At 43.8% G+C, this 12351-nt stretch overlaps 25 non-coding genes across 25 annotated transcripts; all 25 read right to left on the reverse strand.

Annotated features, from left to right (window-relative positions):
- Nucleotides 1–297: 297 nt before the first annotated feature.
- Nucleotides 298–416, reverse strand: LOC134110729 (5S ribosomal RNA). Its single transcript, XR_009944112.1, has one exon. It is a non-coding gene; the product is annotated as a 5S ribosomal RNA (ribosomal RNA).
- Nucleotides 417–810: 394 nt separating this feature from the next.
- On the reverse strand, nucleotides 811–929 carry LOC134110730 (5S ribosomal RNA). The gene has a single exon (XR_009944113.1). It is a non-coding gene; the product is annotated as a 5S ribosomal RNA (ribosomal RNA).
- A 339-nt stretch (nucleotides 930–1268) lies between these two features.
- Nucleotides 1269–1387, reverse strand: LOC134111106 (5S ribosomal RNA). The gene has a single exon (XR_009944489.1). It is a non-coding gene; the product is annotated as a 5S ribosomal RNA (ribosomal RNA).
- Nucleotides 1388–1781: 394 nt separating this feature from the next.
- On the reverse strand, nucleotides 1782–1900 carry LOC134110731 (5S ribosomal RNA). Its single transcript, XR_009944114.1, has one exon. It is a non-coding gene; the product is annotated as a 5S ribosomal RNA (ribosomal RNA).
- Nucleotides 1901–2239: 339 nt separating this feature from the next.
- LOC134110733 (5S ribosomal RNA) lies at nucleotides 2240–2358 on the reverse strand. The gene has a single exon (XR_009944116.1). It is a non-coding gene; the product is annotated as a 5S ribosomal RNA (ribosomal RNA).
- A 394-nt stretch (nucleotides 2359–2752) lies between these two features.
- LOC134110734 (5S ribosomal RNA) lies at nucleotides 2753–2871 on the reverse strand. The gene has a single exon (XR_009944117.1). It is a non-coding gene; the product is annotated as a 5S ribosomal RNA (ribosomal RNA).
- A 339-nt stretch (nucleotides 2872–3210) lies between these two features.
- On the reverse strand, nucleotides 3211–3329 carry LOC134111107 (5S ribosomal RNA). The gene has a single exon (XR_009944490.1). It is a non-coding gene; the product is annotated as a 5S ribosomal RNA (ribosomal RNA).
- A 394-nt stretch (nucleotides 3330–3723) lies between these two features.
- Nucleotides 3724–3842, reverse strand: LOC134110735 (5S ribosomal RNA). The gene has a single exon (XR_009944118.1). It is a non-coding gene; the product is annotated as a 5S ribosomal RNA (ribosomal RNA).
- Nucleotides 3843–4181: 339 nt separating this feature from the next.
- On the reverse strand, nucleotides 4182–4300 carry LOC134111109 (5S ribosomal RNA). The gene has a single exon (XR_009944492.1). It is a non-coding gene; the product is annotated as a 5S ribosomal RNA (ribosomal RNA).
- A 394-nt stretch (nucleotides 4301–4694) lies between these two features.
- LOC134110736 (5S ribosomal RNA) lies at nucleotides 4695–4813 on the reverse strand. The gene has a single exon (XR_009944119.1). It is a non-coding gene; the product is annotated as a 5S ribosomal RNA (ribosomal RNA).
- Nucleotides 4814–5152: 339 nt separating this feature from the next.
- On the reverse strand, nucleotides 5153–5271 carry LOC134111427 (5S ribosomal RNA). Its single transcript, XR_009944810.1, has one exon. It is a non-coding gene; the product is annotated as a 5S ribosomal RNA (ribosomal RNA).
- A 394-nt stretch (nucleotides 5272–5665) lies between these two features.
- LOC134110737 (5S ribosomal RNA) lies at nucleotides 5666–5784 on the reverse strand. Its single transcript, XR_009944120.1, has one exon. It is a non-coding gene; the product is annotated as a 5S ribosomal RNA (ribosomal RNA).
- Nucleotides 5785–6123: 339 nt separating this feature from the next.
- On the reverse strand, nucleotides 6124–6242 carry LOC134110738 (5S ribosomal RNA). The gene has a single exon (XR_009944121.1). It is a non-coding gene; the product is annotated as a 5S ribosomal RNA (ribosomal RNA).
- A 339-nt stretch (nucleotides 6243–6581) lies between these two features.
- On the reverse strand, nucleotides 6582–6700 carry LOC134110739 (5S ribosomal RNA). The gene has a single exon (XR_009944122.1). It is a non-coding gene; the product is annotated as a 5S ribosomal RNA (ribosomal RNA).
- A 394-nt stretch (nucleotides 6701–7094) lies between these two features.
- Nucleotides 7095–7213, reverse strand: LOC134110740 (5S ribosomal RNA). The gene has a single exon (XR_009944123.1). It is a non-coding gene; the product is annotated as a 5S ribosomal RNA (ribosomal RNA).
- Nucleotides 7214–7607: 394 nt separating this feature from the next.
- LOC134110741 (5S ribosomal RNA) lies at nucleotides 7608–7726 on the reverse strand. Its single transcript, XR_009944124.1, has one exon. It is a non-coding gene; the product is annotated as a 5S ribosomal RNA (ribosomal RNA).
- Nucleotides 7727–8065: 339 nt separating this feature from the next.
- Nucleotides 8066–8184, reverse strand: LOC134111110 (5S ribosomal RNA). Its single transcript, XR_009944493.1, has one exon. It is a non-coding gene; the product is annotated as a 5S ribosomal RNA (ribosomal RNA).
- Nucleotides 8185–8578: 394 nt separating this feature from the next.
- Nucleotides 8579–8697, reverse strand: LOC134110742 (5S ribosomal RNA). Its single transcript, XR_009944125.1, has one exon. It is a non-coding gene; the product is annotated as a 5S ribosomal RNA (ribosomal RNA).
- A 339-nt stretch (nucleotides 8698–9036) lies between these two features.
- LOC134110744 (5S ribosomal RNA) lies at nucleotides 9037–9155 on the reverse strand. Its single transcript, XR_009944127.1, has one exon. It is a non-coding gene; the product is annotated as a 5S ribosomal RNA (ribosomal RNA).
- Nucleotides 9156–9549: 394 nt separating this feature from the next.
- On the reverse strand, nucleotides 9550–9668 carry LOC134110745 (5S ribosomal RNA). Its single transcript, XR_009944128.1, has one exon. It is a non-coding gene; the product is annotated as a 5S ribosomal RNA (ribosomal RNA).
- Nucleotides 9669–10007: 339 nt separating this feature from the next.
- Nucleotides 10008–10126, reverse strand: LOC134111111 (5S ribosomal RNA). Its single transcript, XR_009944494.1, has one exon. It is a non-coding gene; the product is annotated as a 5S ribosomal RNA (ribosomal RNA).
- Nucleotides 10127–10520: 394 nt separating this feature from the next.
- LOC134110746 (5S ribosomal RNA) lies at nucleotides 10521–10639 on the reverse strand. The gene has a single exon (XR_009944129.1). It is a non-coding gene; the product is annotated as a 5S ribosomal RNA (ribosomal RNA).
- Nucleotides 10640–10978: 339 nt separating this feature from the next.
- LOC134111112 (5S ribosomal RNA) lies at nucleotides 10979–11097 on the reverse strand. The gene has a single exon (XR_009944495.1). It is a non-coding gene; the product is annotated as a 5S ribosomal RNA (ribosomal RNA).
- A 394-nt stretch (nucleotides 11098–11491) lies between these two features.
- LOC134110747 (5S ribosomal RNA) lies at nucleotides 11492–11610 on the reverse strand. Its single transcript, XR_009944130.1, has one exon. It is a non-coding gene; the product is annotated as a 5S ribosomal RNA (ribosomal RNA).
- Nucleotides 11611–11949: 339 nt separating this feature from the next.
- Nucleotides 11950–12068, reverse strand: LOC134110748 (5S ribosomal RNA). Its single transcript, XR_009944131.1, has one exon. It is a non-coding gene; the product is annotated as a 5S ribosomal RNA (ribosomal RNA).
- Between the last annotated feature and the right edge of the window lie 283 nt (nucleotides 12069–12351).

Below are 12351 nucleotides of genomic sequence, written 5' to 3' on the forward strand. Positions count from 1 at the left end.
ATTATGTCACGCCTGCCATTGGCATCTTTGTGTGGGTTAAATAAGGGTATGCAAAGAAGGCTGTGACATCCTATGGCGAAAATTGGATGGACTAGAGAAGACCCGCCCAGGAGTCCCAGCCAATCGGTGGATGGCCATTGCAGTCCCCGCCACCTCAAATGGCCTGACGATGGTATGGACGTAAGCCACCTTTCATCTTCTTCCTATTGCATCTCTTCTACAATGTGATCAACTTTTTACAATTGTGTAGGTGTACAAGCTACGGCGCTGGGCGGCTTTCAGAGAGAGAAGTGAAAAAGCTTACGGCACCTGGGATTCCCAGGCGGTCTTCCATCCAGGTACTAACCAGGCCCTGCTCTGCTTAGCTTCCGAGATCAGACGAGATCGGGCGGAACCAGAGAGGTATGGCCGTAAGCTGCTTTTCATCTTTTTCCTAATCCTTTAAAACGTGTCAAAGATAATCAGAAGTTTCTTTTTCTAAAATTGAAGCAGTTCTTAGCATTGGCAAGAGAGGTTCCTAAAACCTAAAGGGAACTTTACTTTTCTTCTTTGGTAAATCTAACATGTTTGGTTAGCACCTGTATTTCAACGGCTAAATTACAAACAAAAGTATGCCAATTGTTAAATGTTGATCAACACTAATTTAGCAACCATGAAACGGAATCATGTTTGATAATATTGTCTAAATGCCTTTCATATCCAACGTTAAAACAACAATAAACATGCATCTCTTCAACAATGTGATATACTTTTTGTAATTTGTAGGTGTACAATCTGCGGCGCTCTGCAGCTTTCAGAGAGAAGTGAAAAAGCTTACGGCACCTGGGATTCCCAGGCGGTCTTCCATCCAGGTACTAACCAGGCCCTGCTCTGCTTAGCTTCCGAGATCAGACGAGATCGGGCGGAACCAGAGAGGTATGGCCGTAAGCTGCTTTTTATCTTTTTCCTAATCCTTTATAATGCGTCAAAAAATTATGTCACGCCTGCCGTTGGCATCTTTGTGTGGGTTAAATAAGGGTATGCAAAGAAGGCTGTGACATCCTATGGCGAAAATTGGATGGACTAGAGAAGACCCGCCCAGGAGTCCCAGCCAATCGGTGGATGGCCATTGCAGTCCCCGCCACCTCAAATGGCCTGACGATGGTATGGACGTAAGCCACCTTTCATCTTCTTCCTATTGCATCTCTTCTACAATGTGATCAACTTTTTACAATTGTGTAGGTGTACAAGCTACGGCGCTGGGCGGCTTTCAGAGAGAGAAGTGAAAAAGCTTACGGCACCTGGGATTCCCAGGCGGTCTTCCATTCAGGTACTAACCAGGCCCTGCTCTGCTTAGCTTCCGAGATCAGACGAGATCGGGCGGAACCAGAGAGGTATGGCCGTAAGCTGCTTTTCATCTTTTTCCTAATCCTTTAAAACGTGTCAAAGATAATCAGAAGTTTCTTTTTCTAAAATTGAAGCAGTTCTTAGCATTGGCAAGAGAGGTTCCTAAAACCTAAAGGGAACTTTACTTTTCTTCTTTGGTAAATCTAACATGTTTGGTTAGCACCTGTATTTCAACGGCTAAATTACAAACAAAAGTATGCCAATTGTTAAATGTTGATCAACACTAATTTAGCAACCATGAAACGGAATCATGTTTGATAATATTGTCTAAATGCCTTTCATATCCAACGTTAAAACAACAATAAACATGCATCTCTTCAACAATGTGATATACTTTTTGTAATTTGTAGGTGTACAATCTGCGGCGCTCTGCAGCTTTCAGAGAGAAGTGAAAAAGCTTACGGCACCTGGGATTCCCAGGCGGTCTTCCATCCAGGTACTAACCAGGCCCTGCTCTGCTTAGCTTCCGAGATCAGACGAGATCGGGCGGAACCAGAGAGGTATGGCCGTAAGCTGCTTTTTATCTTTTTCCTAATCCTTTATAATGCGTCAAAAAATTATGTCACGCCTGCCATTGGCATCTTTGTGTGGGTTAAATAAGGGTATGCAAAGAAGGCTGTGACATCCTATGGCGAAAATTGGATGGACTAGAGAAGACCCGCCCAGGAGTCCCAGCCAATCGGTGGATGGCCATTGCAGTCCCCGCCACCTCAAATGGCCTGACGATGGTATGGACGTAAGCCACCTTTCATCTTCTTCCTATTGCATCTCTTCTACAATGTGATCAACTTTTTACAATTGTGTAGGTGTACAAGCTACGGCGCTGGGCGGCTTTCAGAGAGAGAAGTGAAAAAGCTTACGGCACCTGGGATTCCCAGGCGGTCTTCCATCCAGGTACTAACCAGGCCCTGCTCTGCTTAGCTTCCGAGATCAGACGAGATCGGGCGGAACCAGAGAGGTATGGCCGTAAGCTGCTTTTCATCTTTTTCCTAATCCTTTAAAACGTGTCAAAGATAATCAGAAGTTTCTTTTTCTAAAATTGAAGCAGTTCTTAGCATTGGCAAGAGAGGTTCCTAAAACCTAAAGGGAACTTTACTTTTCTTCTTTGGTAAATCTAACATGTTTGGTTAGCACCTGTATTTCAACGGCTAAATTACAAACAAAAGTATGCCAATTGTTAAATGTTGATCAACACTAATTTAGCAACCATGAAACGGAATCATGTTTGATAATATTGTCTAAATGCCTTTCATATCCAACGTTAAAACAACAATAAACATGCATCTCTTCAACAATGTGATATACTTTTTGTAATTTGTAGGTGTACAATCTGCGGCGCTCTGCAGCTTTCAGAGAGAAGTGAAAAAGCTTACGGCACCTGGGATTCCCAGGCGGTCTTCCATCCAGGTACTAACCAGGCCCTGCTCTGCTTAGCTTCCGAGATCAGACGAGATCGGGCGGAACCAGAGAGGTATGGCCGTAAGCTGCTTTTTATCTTTTTCCTAATCCTTTATAATGCGTCAAAAAATTATGTCACGCCTGCCGTTGGCATCTTTGTGTGGGTTAAATAAGGGTATGCAAAGAAGGCTGTGACATCCTATGGCGAAAATTGGATGGACTAGAGAAGACCCGCCCAGGAGTCCCAGCCAATCGGTGGATGGCCATTGCAGTCCCCGCCACCTCAAATGGCCTGACGATGGTATGGACGTAAGCCACCTTTCATCTTCTTCCTATTGCATCTCTTCTACAATGTGATCAACTTTTTACAATTGTGTAGGTGTACAAGCTACGGCGCTGGGCGGCTTTCAGAGAGAGAAGTGAAAAAGCTTACGGCACCTGGGATTCCCAGGCGGTCTTCCATTCAGGTACTAACCAGGCCCTGCTCTGCTTAGCTTCCGAGATCAGACGAGATCGGGCGGAACCAGAGAGGTATGGCCGTAAGCTGCTTTTCATCTTTTTCCTAATCCTTTAAAACGTGTCAAAGATAATCAGAAGTTTCTTTTTCTAAAATTGAAGCAGTTCTTAGCATTGGCAAGAGAGGTTCCTAAAACCTAAAGGGAACTTTACTTTTCTTCTTTGGTAAATCTAACATGTTTGGTTAGCACCTGTATTTCAACGGCTAAATTACAAACAAAAGTATGCCAATTGTTAAATGTTGATCAACACTAATTTAGCAACCATGAAACGGAATCATGTTTGATAATATTGTCTAAATGCCTTTCATATCCAACGTTAAAACAACAATAAACATGCATCTCTTCAACAATGTGATATACTTTTTGTAATTTGTAGGTGTACAATCTGCGGCGCTCTGCAGCTTTCAGAGAGAAGTGAAAAAGCTTACGGCACCTGGGATTCCCAGGCGGTCTTCCATCCAGGTACTAACCAGGCCCTGCTCTGCTTAGCTTCCGAGATCAGACGAGATCGGGCGGAACCAGAGAGGTATGGCCGTAAGCTGCTTTTTATCTTTTTCCTAATCCTTTATAATGCGTCAAAAAATTATGTCACGCCTGCCGTTGGCATCTTTGTGTGGGTTAAATAAGGGTATGCAAAGAAGGCTGTGACATCCTATGGCGAAAATTGGATGGACTAGAGAAGACCCGCCCAGGAGTCCCAGCCAATCGGTGGATGGCCATTGCAGTCCCCGCCACCTCAAATGGCCTGACGATGGTATGGACGTAAGCCACCTTTCATCTTCTTCCTATTGCATCTCTTCTACAATGTGATCAACTTTTTACAATTGTGTAGGTGTACAAGCTACGGCGCTGGGCGGCTTTCAGAGAGAGAAGTGAAAAAGCTTACGGCACCTGGGATTCCCAGGCGGTCTTCCATTCAGGTACTAACCAGGCCCTGCTCTGCTTAGCTTCCGAGATCAGACGAGATCGGGCGGAACCAGAGAGGTATGGCCGTAAGCTGCTTTTCATCTTTTTCCTAATCCTTTAAAACGTGTCAAAGATAATCAGAAGTTTCTTTTTCTAAAATTGAAGCAGTTCTTAGCATTGGCAAGAGAGGTTCCTAAAACCTAAAGGGAACTTTACTTTTCTTCTTTGGTAAATCTAACATGTTTGGTTAGCACCTGTATTTCAACGGCTAAATTACAAACAAAAGTATGCCAATTGTTAAATGTTGATCAACACTAATTTAGCAACCATGAAACGGAATCATGTTTGATAATATTGTCTAAATGCCTTTCATATCCAACGTTAAAACAACAATAAACATGCATCTCTTCAACAATGTGATATACTTTTTGTAATTTGTAGGTGTACAATCTGCGGCGCTCTGCAGCTTTCAGAGAGAAGTGAAAAAGCTTACGGCACCTGGGATTCCCAGGCGGTCTTCCATCCAGGTACTAACCAGGCCCTGCTCTGCTTAGCTTCCGAGATCAGACGAGATCGGGCGGAACCAGAGAGGTATGGCCGTAAGCTGCTTTTTATCTTTTTCCTAATCCTTTATAATGCGTCAAAAAATTATGTCACGCCTGCCGTTGGCATCTTTGTGTGGGTTAAATAAGGGTATGCAAAGAAGGCTGTGACATCCTATGGCGAAAATTGGATGGACTAGAGAAGACCCGCCCAGGAGTCCCAGCCAATCGGTGGATGGCCATTGCAGTCCCCGCCACCTCAAATGGCCTGACGATGGTATGGACGTAAGCCACCTTTCATCTTCTTCCTATTGCATCTCTTCTACAATGTGATCAACTTTTTACAATTGTGTAGGTGTACAAGCTACGGCGCTGGGCGGCTTTCAGAGAGAGAAGTGAAAAAGCTTACGGCACCTGGGATTCCCAGGCGGTCTTCCATTCAGGTACTAACCAGGCCATGCTCTGCTTAGCTTCCGAGATCAGACGAGATCGGGCGGAACCAGAGAGGTATGGCCGTAAGCTGCTTTTCATCTTTTTCCTAATCCTTTAAAACGTGTCAAAGATAATCAGAAGTTTCTTTTTCTAAAATTGAAGCAGTTCTTAGCATTGGCAAGAGAGGTTCCTAAAACCTAAAGGGAACTTTACTTTTCTTCTTTGGTAAATCTAACATGTTTGGTTAGCACCTGTATTTCAACGGCTAAATTACAAACAAAAGTATGCCAATTGTTAAATGTTGATCAACACTAATTTAGCAACCATGAAACGGAATCATGTTTGATAACATTGTCTAAATGCCTTTCATATCCAACGTTAAAACAACAATAAACATGCATCTCTTCAACAATGTGATATACTTTTTGTAATTTGTAGGTGTACAATCTGCGGCGCTCTGCAGCTTTCAGAGAGAAGTGAAAAAGCTTACGGCACCTGGGATTCCCAGGCGGTCTTCCATCCAGGTACTAACCAGGCCCTGCTCTGCTTAGCTTCCGAGATCAGACGAGATCGGGCGGAACCAGAGAGGTATGGCCGTAAGCTGCTTTTTATCTTTTTCCTAATCCTTTATAATGCGTCAAAAAATTATGTCACGCCTGCCGTTGGCATCTTTGTGTGGGTTAAATAAGGGTATGCAAAGAAGGCTGTGACATCCTATGGCGAAAATTGGATGGACTAGAGAAGACCCGCCCAGGAGTCCCAGCCAATCGGTGGATGGCCATTGCAGTCCCCGCCACCTCAAATGGCCTGACGATGGTATGGACGTAAGCCACCTTTCATCTTCTTCCTATTGCATCTCTTCTACAATGTGATCAACTTTTTACAATTGTGTAGGTGTACAAGCTACGGCGCTGGGCGGCTTTCAGAGAGAGAAGTGAAAAAGCTTACGGCACCTGGGATTCCCAGGCGGTCTTCCATCCAGGTACTAACCAGGCCCTGCTCTGCTTAGCTTCCGAGATCAGACGAGATCGGGCGGAACCAGAGAGGTATGGCCGTAAGCTGCTTTTTATCTTTTTCCTAATCGTTTATAATGCGTCAAAAAATTATGTCACGCCTGCCGTTGGCATCTTTGTGTGGGTTAAATAAGGGTATGCAAAGAAGGCTGTGACATCCTATGGCGAAAATTGGATGGACTAGAGAAGACCCGCCCAGGAGTCCCAGCCAATCGGTGGATGGCCATTGCAGTCCCCGCCACCTCAAATGGCCTGACGATGGTATGGACGTAAGCCACCTTTCATCTTCTTCCTATTGCATCTCTTCTACAATGTGATCAACTTTTTACAATTGTGTAGGTGTACAAGCTACGGCGCTGGGCGGCTTTCAGAGAGAGAAGTGAAAAAGCTTACGGCACCTGGGATTCCCAGGCGGTCTTCCATCCAGGTACTAACCAGGCCCTGCTCTGCTTAGCTTCCGAGATCAGACGAGATCGGGCGGAACCAGAGAGGTATGGCCGTAAGCTGCTTTTCAACTTTTTCCTAATCCTTTAAAACGTGTCAAAGATAATCAGAAGTTTCTTTTTCTAAAATTGAAGCAGTTCTTAGCATTGGCAAGAGAGGTTCCTAAAACCTAAAGGGAACTTTACTTTTCTTCACTGGTAAATCTAACATGTTTGGTTAGCACCTGTATTTCAACGGCTAAATTACAAACAAAAGTATGCCAATTGTTAAATGTTGATCAACACTAATTTAGCAACCATGAAACGGAATCATGTTTGATAATATTGTCTAAATGCCTTTCATATCCAACGTTAAAACAACAATAAACATGCATCTCTTCAACAATGTGATATACTTTTTGTAATTTGTAGGTGTACAATCTGCGGCGCTCTGCAGCTTTCAGAGAGAAGTGAAAAAGCTTACGGCACCTGGGATTCCCAGGCGGTCTTCCATCCAGGTACTAACCAGGCCCTGCTCTGCTTAGCTTCCGAGATCAGACGAGATCGGGCGGAACCAGAGAGGTATGGCCGTAAGCTGCTTTTCAACTTTTTCCTAATCCTTTAAAACGTGTCAAAGATAATCAGAAGTTTCTTTTTCTAAAATTGAAGCAGTTCTTAGCATTGGCAAGAGAGGTTCCTAAAACCTAAAGGGAACTTTACTTTTCTTCACTGGTAAATCTAACATGTTTGGTTAGCACCTGTATTTCAACGGCTAAATTACAAACAAAAGTATGCCAATTGTTAAATGTTGATCAACACTAATTTAGCAACCATGAAACGGAATCATGTTTGATAATATTGTCTAAATGCCTTTCATATCCAACGTTAAAACAACAATAAACATGCATCTCTTCAACAATGTGATATACTTTTTGTAATTTGTAGGTGTACAATCTGCGGCGCTCTGCAGCTTTCAGAGAGAAGTGAAAAAGCTTACGGCACCTGGGATTCCCAGGCGGTCTTCCATCCAGGTACTAACCAGGCCCTGCTCTGCTTAGCTTCCGAGATCAGACGAGATCGGGCGGAACCAGAGAGGTATGGCCGTAAGCTGCTTTTTATCTTTTTCCTAATCCTTTATAATGCGTCAAAAAATTATGTCACGCCTGCCGTTGGCATCTTTGTGTGGGTTAAATAAGGGTATGCAAAGAAGGCTGTGACATCCTATGGCGAAAATTGGATGGACTAGAGAAGACCCGCCCAGGAGTCCCAGCCAATCGGTGGATGGCCATTGCAGTCCCCGCCACCTCAAATGGCCTGACGATGGTATGGACGTAAGCCACCTTTCATCTTCTTCCTATTGCATCTCTTCTACAATGTGATCAACTTTTTACAATTGTGTAGGTGTACAAGCTACGGCGCTGGGCGGCTTTCAGAGAGAGAAGTGAAAAAGCTTACGGCACCTGGGATTCCCAGGCGGTCTTCCATTCAGGTACTAACCAGGCCCTGCTCTGCTTAGCTTCCGAGATCAGACGAGATCGGGCGGAACCAGAGAGGTATGGCCGTAAGCTGCTTTTCATCTTTTTCCTAATCCTTTAAAACGTGTCAAAGATAATCAGAAGTTTCTTTTTCTAAAATTGAAGCAGTTCTTAGCATTGGCAAGAGAGGTTCCTAAAACCTAAAGGGAACTTTACTTTTCTTCTTTGGTAAATCTAACATGTTTGGTTAGCACCTGTATTTCAACGGCTAAATTACAAACAAAAGTATGCCAATTGTTAAATGTTGATCAACACTAATTTAGCAACCATGAAACGGAATCATGTTTGATAATATTGTCTAAATGCCTTTCATATCCAACGTTAAAACAACAATAAACATGCATCTCTTCAACAATGTGATATACTTTTTGTAATTTGTAGGTGTACAATCTGCGGCGCTCTGCAGCTTTCAGAGAGAAGTGAAAAAGCTTACGGCACCTGGGATTCCCAGGCGGTCTTCCATCCAGGTACTAACCAGGCCCTGCTCTGCTTAGCTTCCGAGATCAGACGAGATCGGGCGGAACCAGAGAGGTATGGCCGTAAGCTGCTTTTTATCTTTTTCCTAATCCTTTATAATGCGTCAAAAAATTATGTCACGCCTGCCGTTGGCATCTTTGTGTGGGTTAAATAAGGGTATGCAAAGAAGGCTGTGACATCCTATGGCGAAAATTGGATGGACTAGAGAAGACCCGCCCAGGAGTCCCAGCCAATCGGTGGATGGCCATTGCAGTCCCCGCCACCTCAAATGGCCTGACGATGGTATGGACGTAAGCCACCTTTCATCTTCTTCCTATTGCATCTCTTCTACAATGTGATCAACTTTTTACAATTGTGTAGGTGTACAAGCTACGGCGCTGGGCGGCTTTCAGAGAGAGAAGTGAAAAAGCTTACGGCACCTGGGATTCCCAGGCGGTCTTCCATCCAGGTACTAACCAGGCCCTGCTCTGCTTAGCTTCCGAGATCAGACGAGATCGGGCGGAACCAGAGAGGTATGGCCGTAAGCTGCTTTTCATCTTTTTCCTAATCCTTTAAAACGTGTCAAAGATAATCAGAAGTTTCTTTTTCTAAAATTGAAGCAGTTCTTAGCATTGGCAAGAGAGGTTCCTAAAACCTAAAGGGAACTTTACTTTTCTTCTTTGGTAAATCTAACATGTTTGGTTAGCACCTGTATTTCAACGGCTAAATTACAAACAAAAGTATGCCAATTGTTAAATGTTGATCAACACTAATTTAGCAACCATGAAACGGAATCATGTTTGATAATATTGTCTAAATGCCTTTCATATCCAACGTTAAAACAACAATAAACATGCATCTCTTCAACAATGTGATATACTTTTTGTAATTTGTAGGTGTACAATCTGCGGCGCTCTGCAGCTTTCAGAGAGAAGTGAAAAAGCTTACGGCACCTGGGATTCCCAGGCGGTCTTCCATCCAGGTACTAACCAGGCCCTGCTCTGCTTAGCTTCCGAGATCAGACGAGATCGGGCGGAACCAGAGAGGTATGGCCGTAAGCTGCTTTTTATCTTTTTCCTAATCCTTTATAATGCGTCAAAAAATTATGTCACGCCTGCCGTTGGCATCTTTGTGTGGGTTAAATAAGGGTATGCAAAGAAGGCTGTGACATCCTATGGCGAAAATTGGATGGACTAGAGAAGACCCGCCCAGGAGTCCCAGCCAATCGGTGGATGGCCATTGCAGTCCCCGCCACCTCAAATGGCCTGACGATGGTATGGACGTAAGCCACCTTTCATCTTCTTCCTATTGCATCTCTTCTACAATGTGATCAACTTTTTACAATTGTGTAGGTGTACAAGCTACGGCGCTGGGCGGCTTTCAGAGAGAGAAGTGAAAAAGCTTACGGCACCTGGGATTCCCAGGCGGTCTTCCATTCAGGTACTAACCAGGCCCTGCTCTGCTTAGCTTCCGAGATCAGACGAGATCGGGCGGAACCAGAGAGGTATGGCCGTAAGCTGCTTTTCATCTTTTTCCTAATCCTTTAAAACGTGTCAAAGATAATCAGAAGTTTCTTTTTCTAAAATTGAAGCAGTTCTTAGCATTGGCAAGAGAGGTTCCTAAAACCTAAAGGGAACTTTACTTTTCTTCTTTGGTAAATCTAACATGTTTGGTTAGCACCTGTATTTCAACGGCTAAATTACAAACAAAAGTATGCCAATTGTTAAATGTTGATCAACACTAATTTAGCAACCATGAAACGGAATCATGTTTGATAATATTGTCTAAATGCCTTTCATATCCAACGTTAAAACAACAATAAACATGCATCTCTTCAACAATGTGATATACTTTTTGTAATTTGTAGGTGTACAATCTGCGGCGCTCTGCAGCTTTCAGAGAGAAGTGAAAAAGCTTACGGCACCTGGGATTCCCAGGCGGTCTTCCATCCAGGTACTAACCAGGCCCTGCTCTGCTTAGCTTCCGAGATCAGACGAGATCGGGCGGAACCAGAGAGGTATGGCCGTAAGCTGCTTTTTATCTTTTTCCTAATCCTTTATAATGCGTCAAAAAATTATGTCACGCCTGCCGTTGGCATCTTTGTGTGGGTTAAATAAGGGTATGCAAAGAAGGCTGTGACATCCTATGGCGAAAATTGGATGGACTAGAGAAGACCCGCCCAGGAGTCCCAGCCAATCGGTGGATGGCCATTGCAGTCCCCGCCACCTCAAATGGCCTGACGATGGTATGGACGTAAGCCACCTTTCATCTTCTTCCTATTGCATCTCTTCTACAATGTGATCAACTTTTTACAATTGTGTAGGTGTACAAGCTACGGCGCTGGGCGGCTTTCAGAGAGAGAAGTGAAAAAGCTTACGGCACCTGGGATTCCCAGGCGGTCTTCCATTCAGGTACTAACCAGGCCCTGCTCTGCTTAGCTTCCGAGATCAGACGAGATCGGGCGGAACCAGAGAGGTATGGCCGTAAGCTGCTTTTCATCTTTTTCCTAATCCTTTAAAACGTGTCAAAGATAATCAGAAGTTTCTTTTTCTAAAATTGAAGCAGTTCTTAGCATTGGCAAGAGAGGTTCCTAAAACCTAAAGGGAACTTTACTTTTCTTCTTTGGTAAATCTAACATGTTTGGTTAGCACCTGTATTTCAACGGCTAAATTACAAACAAAAGTATGCCAATTGTTAAATGTTGATCAACACTAATTTAGCAACCATGAAACGGAATCATGTTTGATAATATTGTCTAAATGCCTTTCATATCCAACGTTAAAACAACAATAAACATGCATCTCTTCAACAATGTGATATACTTTTTGTAATTTGTAGGTGTACAATCTGCGGCGCTCTGCAGCTTTCAGAGAGAAGTGAAAAAGCTTACGGCACCTGGGATTCCCAGGCGGTCTTCCATCCAGGTACTAACCAGGCCCTGCTCTGCTTAGCTTCCGAGATCAGACGAGATCGGGCGGAACCAGAGAGGTATGGCCGTAAGCTGCTTTTTATCTTTTTCCTAATCCTTTATAATGCGTCAAAAAATTATGTCACGCCTGCCGTTGGCATCTTTGTGTGGGTTAAATAAGGGTATGCAAAGAAGGCTGTGACATCCTATGGCGAAAATTGGATGGACTAGAGAAGACCCGCCCAGGAGTCCCAGCCAATCGGTGGATGGCCATTGCAGTCCCCGCCACCTCAAATGGCCTGACGATGGTATGGACGTAAGCCACCTTTCATCTTCTTCCTATTGCATCTCTTCTACAATGTGATCAACTTTTTACAATTGTGTAGGTGTACAAGCTACGGCGCTGGGCGGCTTTCAGAGAGAGAAGTGAAAAAGCTTACGGCACCTGGGATTCCCAGGCGGTCTTCCATCCAGGTACTAACCAGGCCCTGCTCTGCTTAGCTTCCGAGATCAGACGAGATCGGGCGGAACCAGAGAGGTATGGCCGTAAGCTGCTTTTCATCTTTTTCCTAATCCTTTAAAACGTGTCAAAGATAATCAGAAGTTTCTTTTTCTAAAATTGAAGCAGTTCTTAGCATTGGCAAGAGAGGTTCCTAAAACCTAAAGGGAACTTTACTTTTCTTCTTTGGTAAATCTAACATGTTTGGTTAGCACCTGTATTTCAACGGCTAAATTACAAACAAAAGTATGCCAATTGTTAAATGTTGATCAACACTAATTTAGCAACCATGAAACGGAATCATGTTTGATAATATTGTCTAAATGCCTTTCATAT

The sequence above is a fragment of the Pungitius pungitius genome, unplaced genomic scaffold (genome assembly GCF_949316345.1).
Source record: "Pungitius pungitius unplaced genomic scaffold, fPunPun2.1 scaffold_29, whole genome shotgun sequence".
In the NCBI taxonomy this organism is placed as follows: Eukaryota; Metazoa; Chordata; class Actinopteri; order Perciformes; family Gasterosteidae; genus Pungitius; species Pungitius pungitius.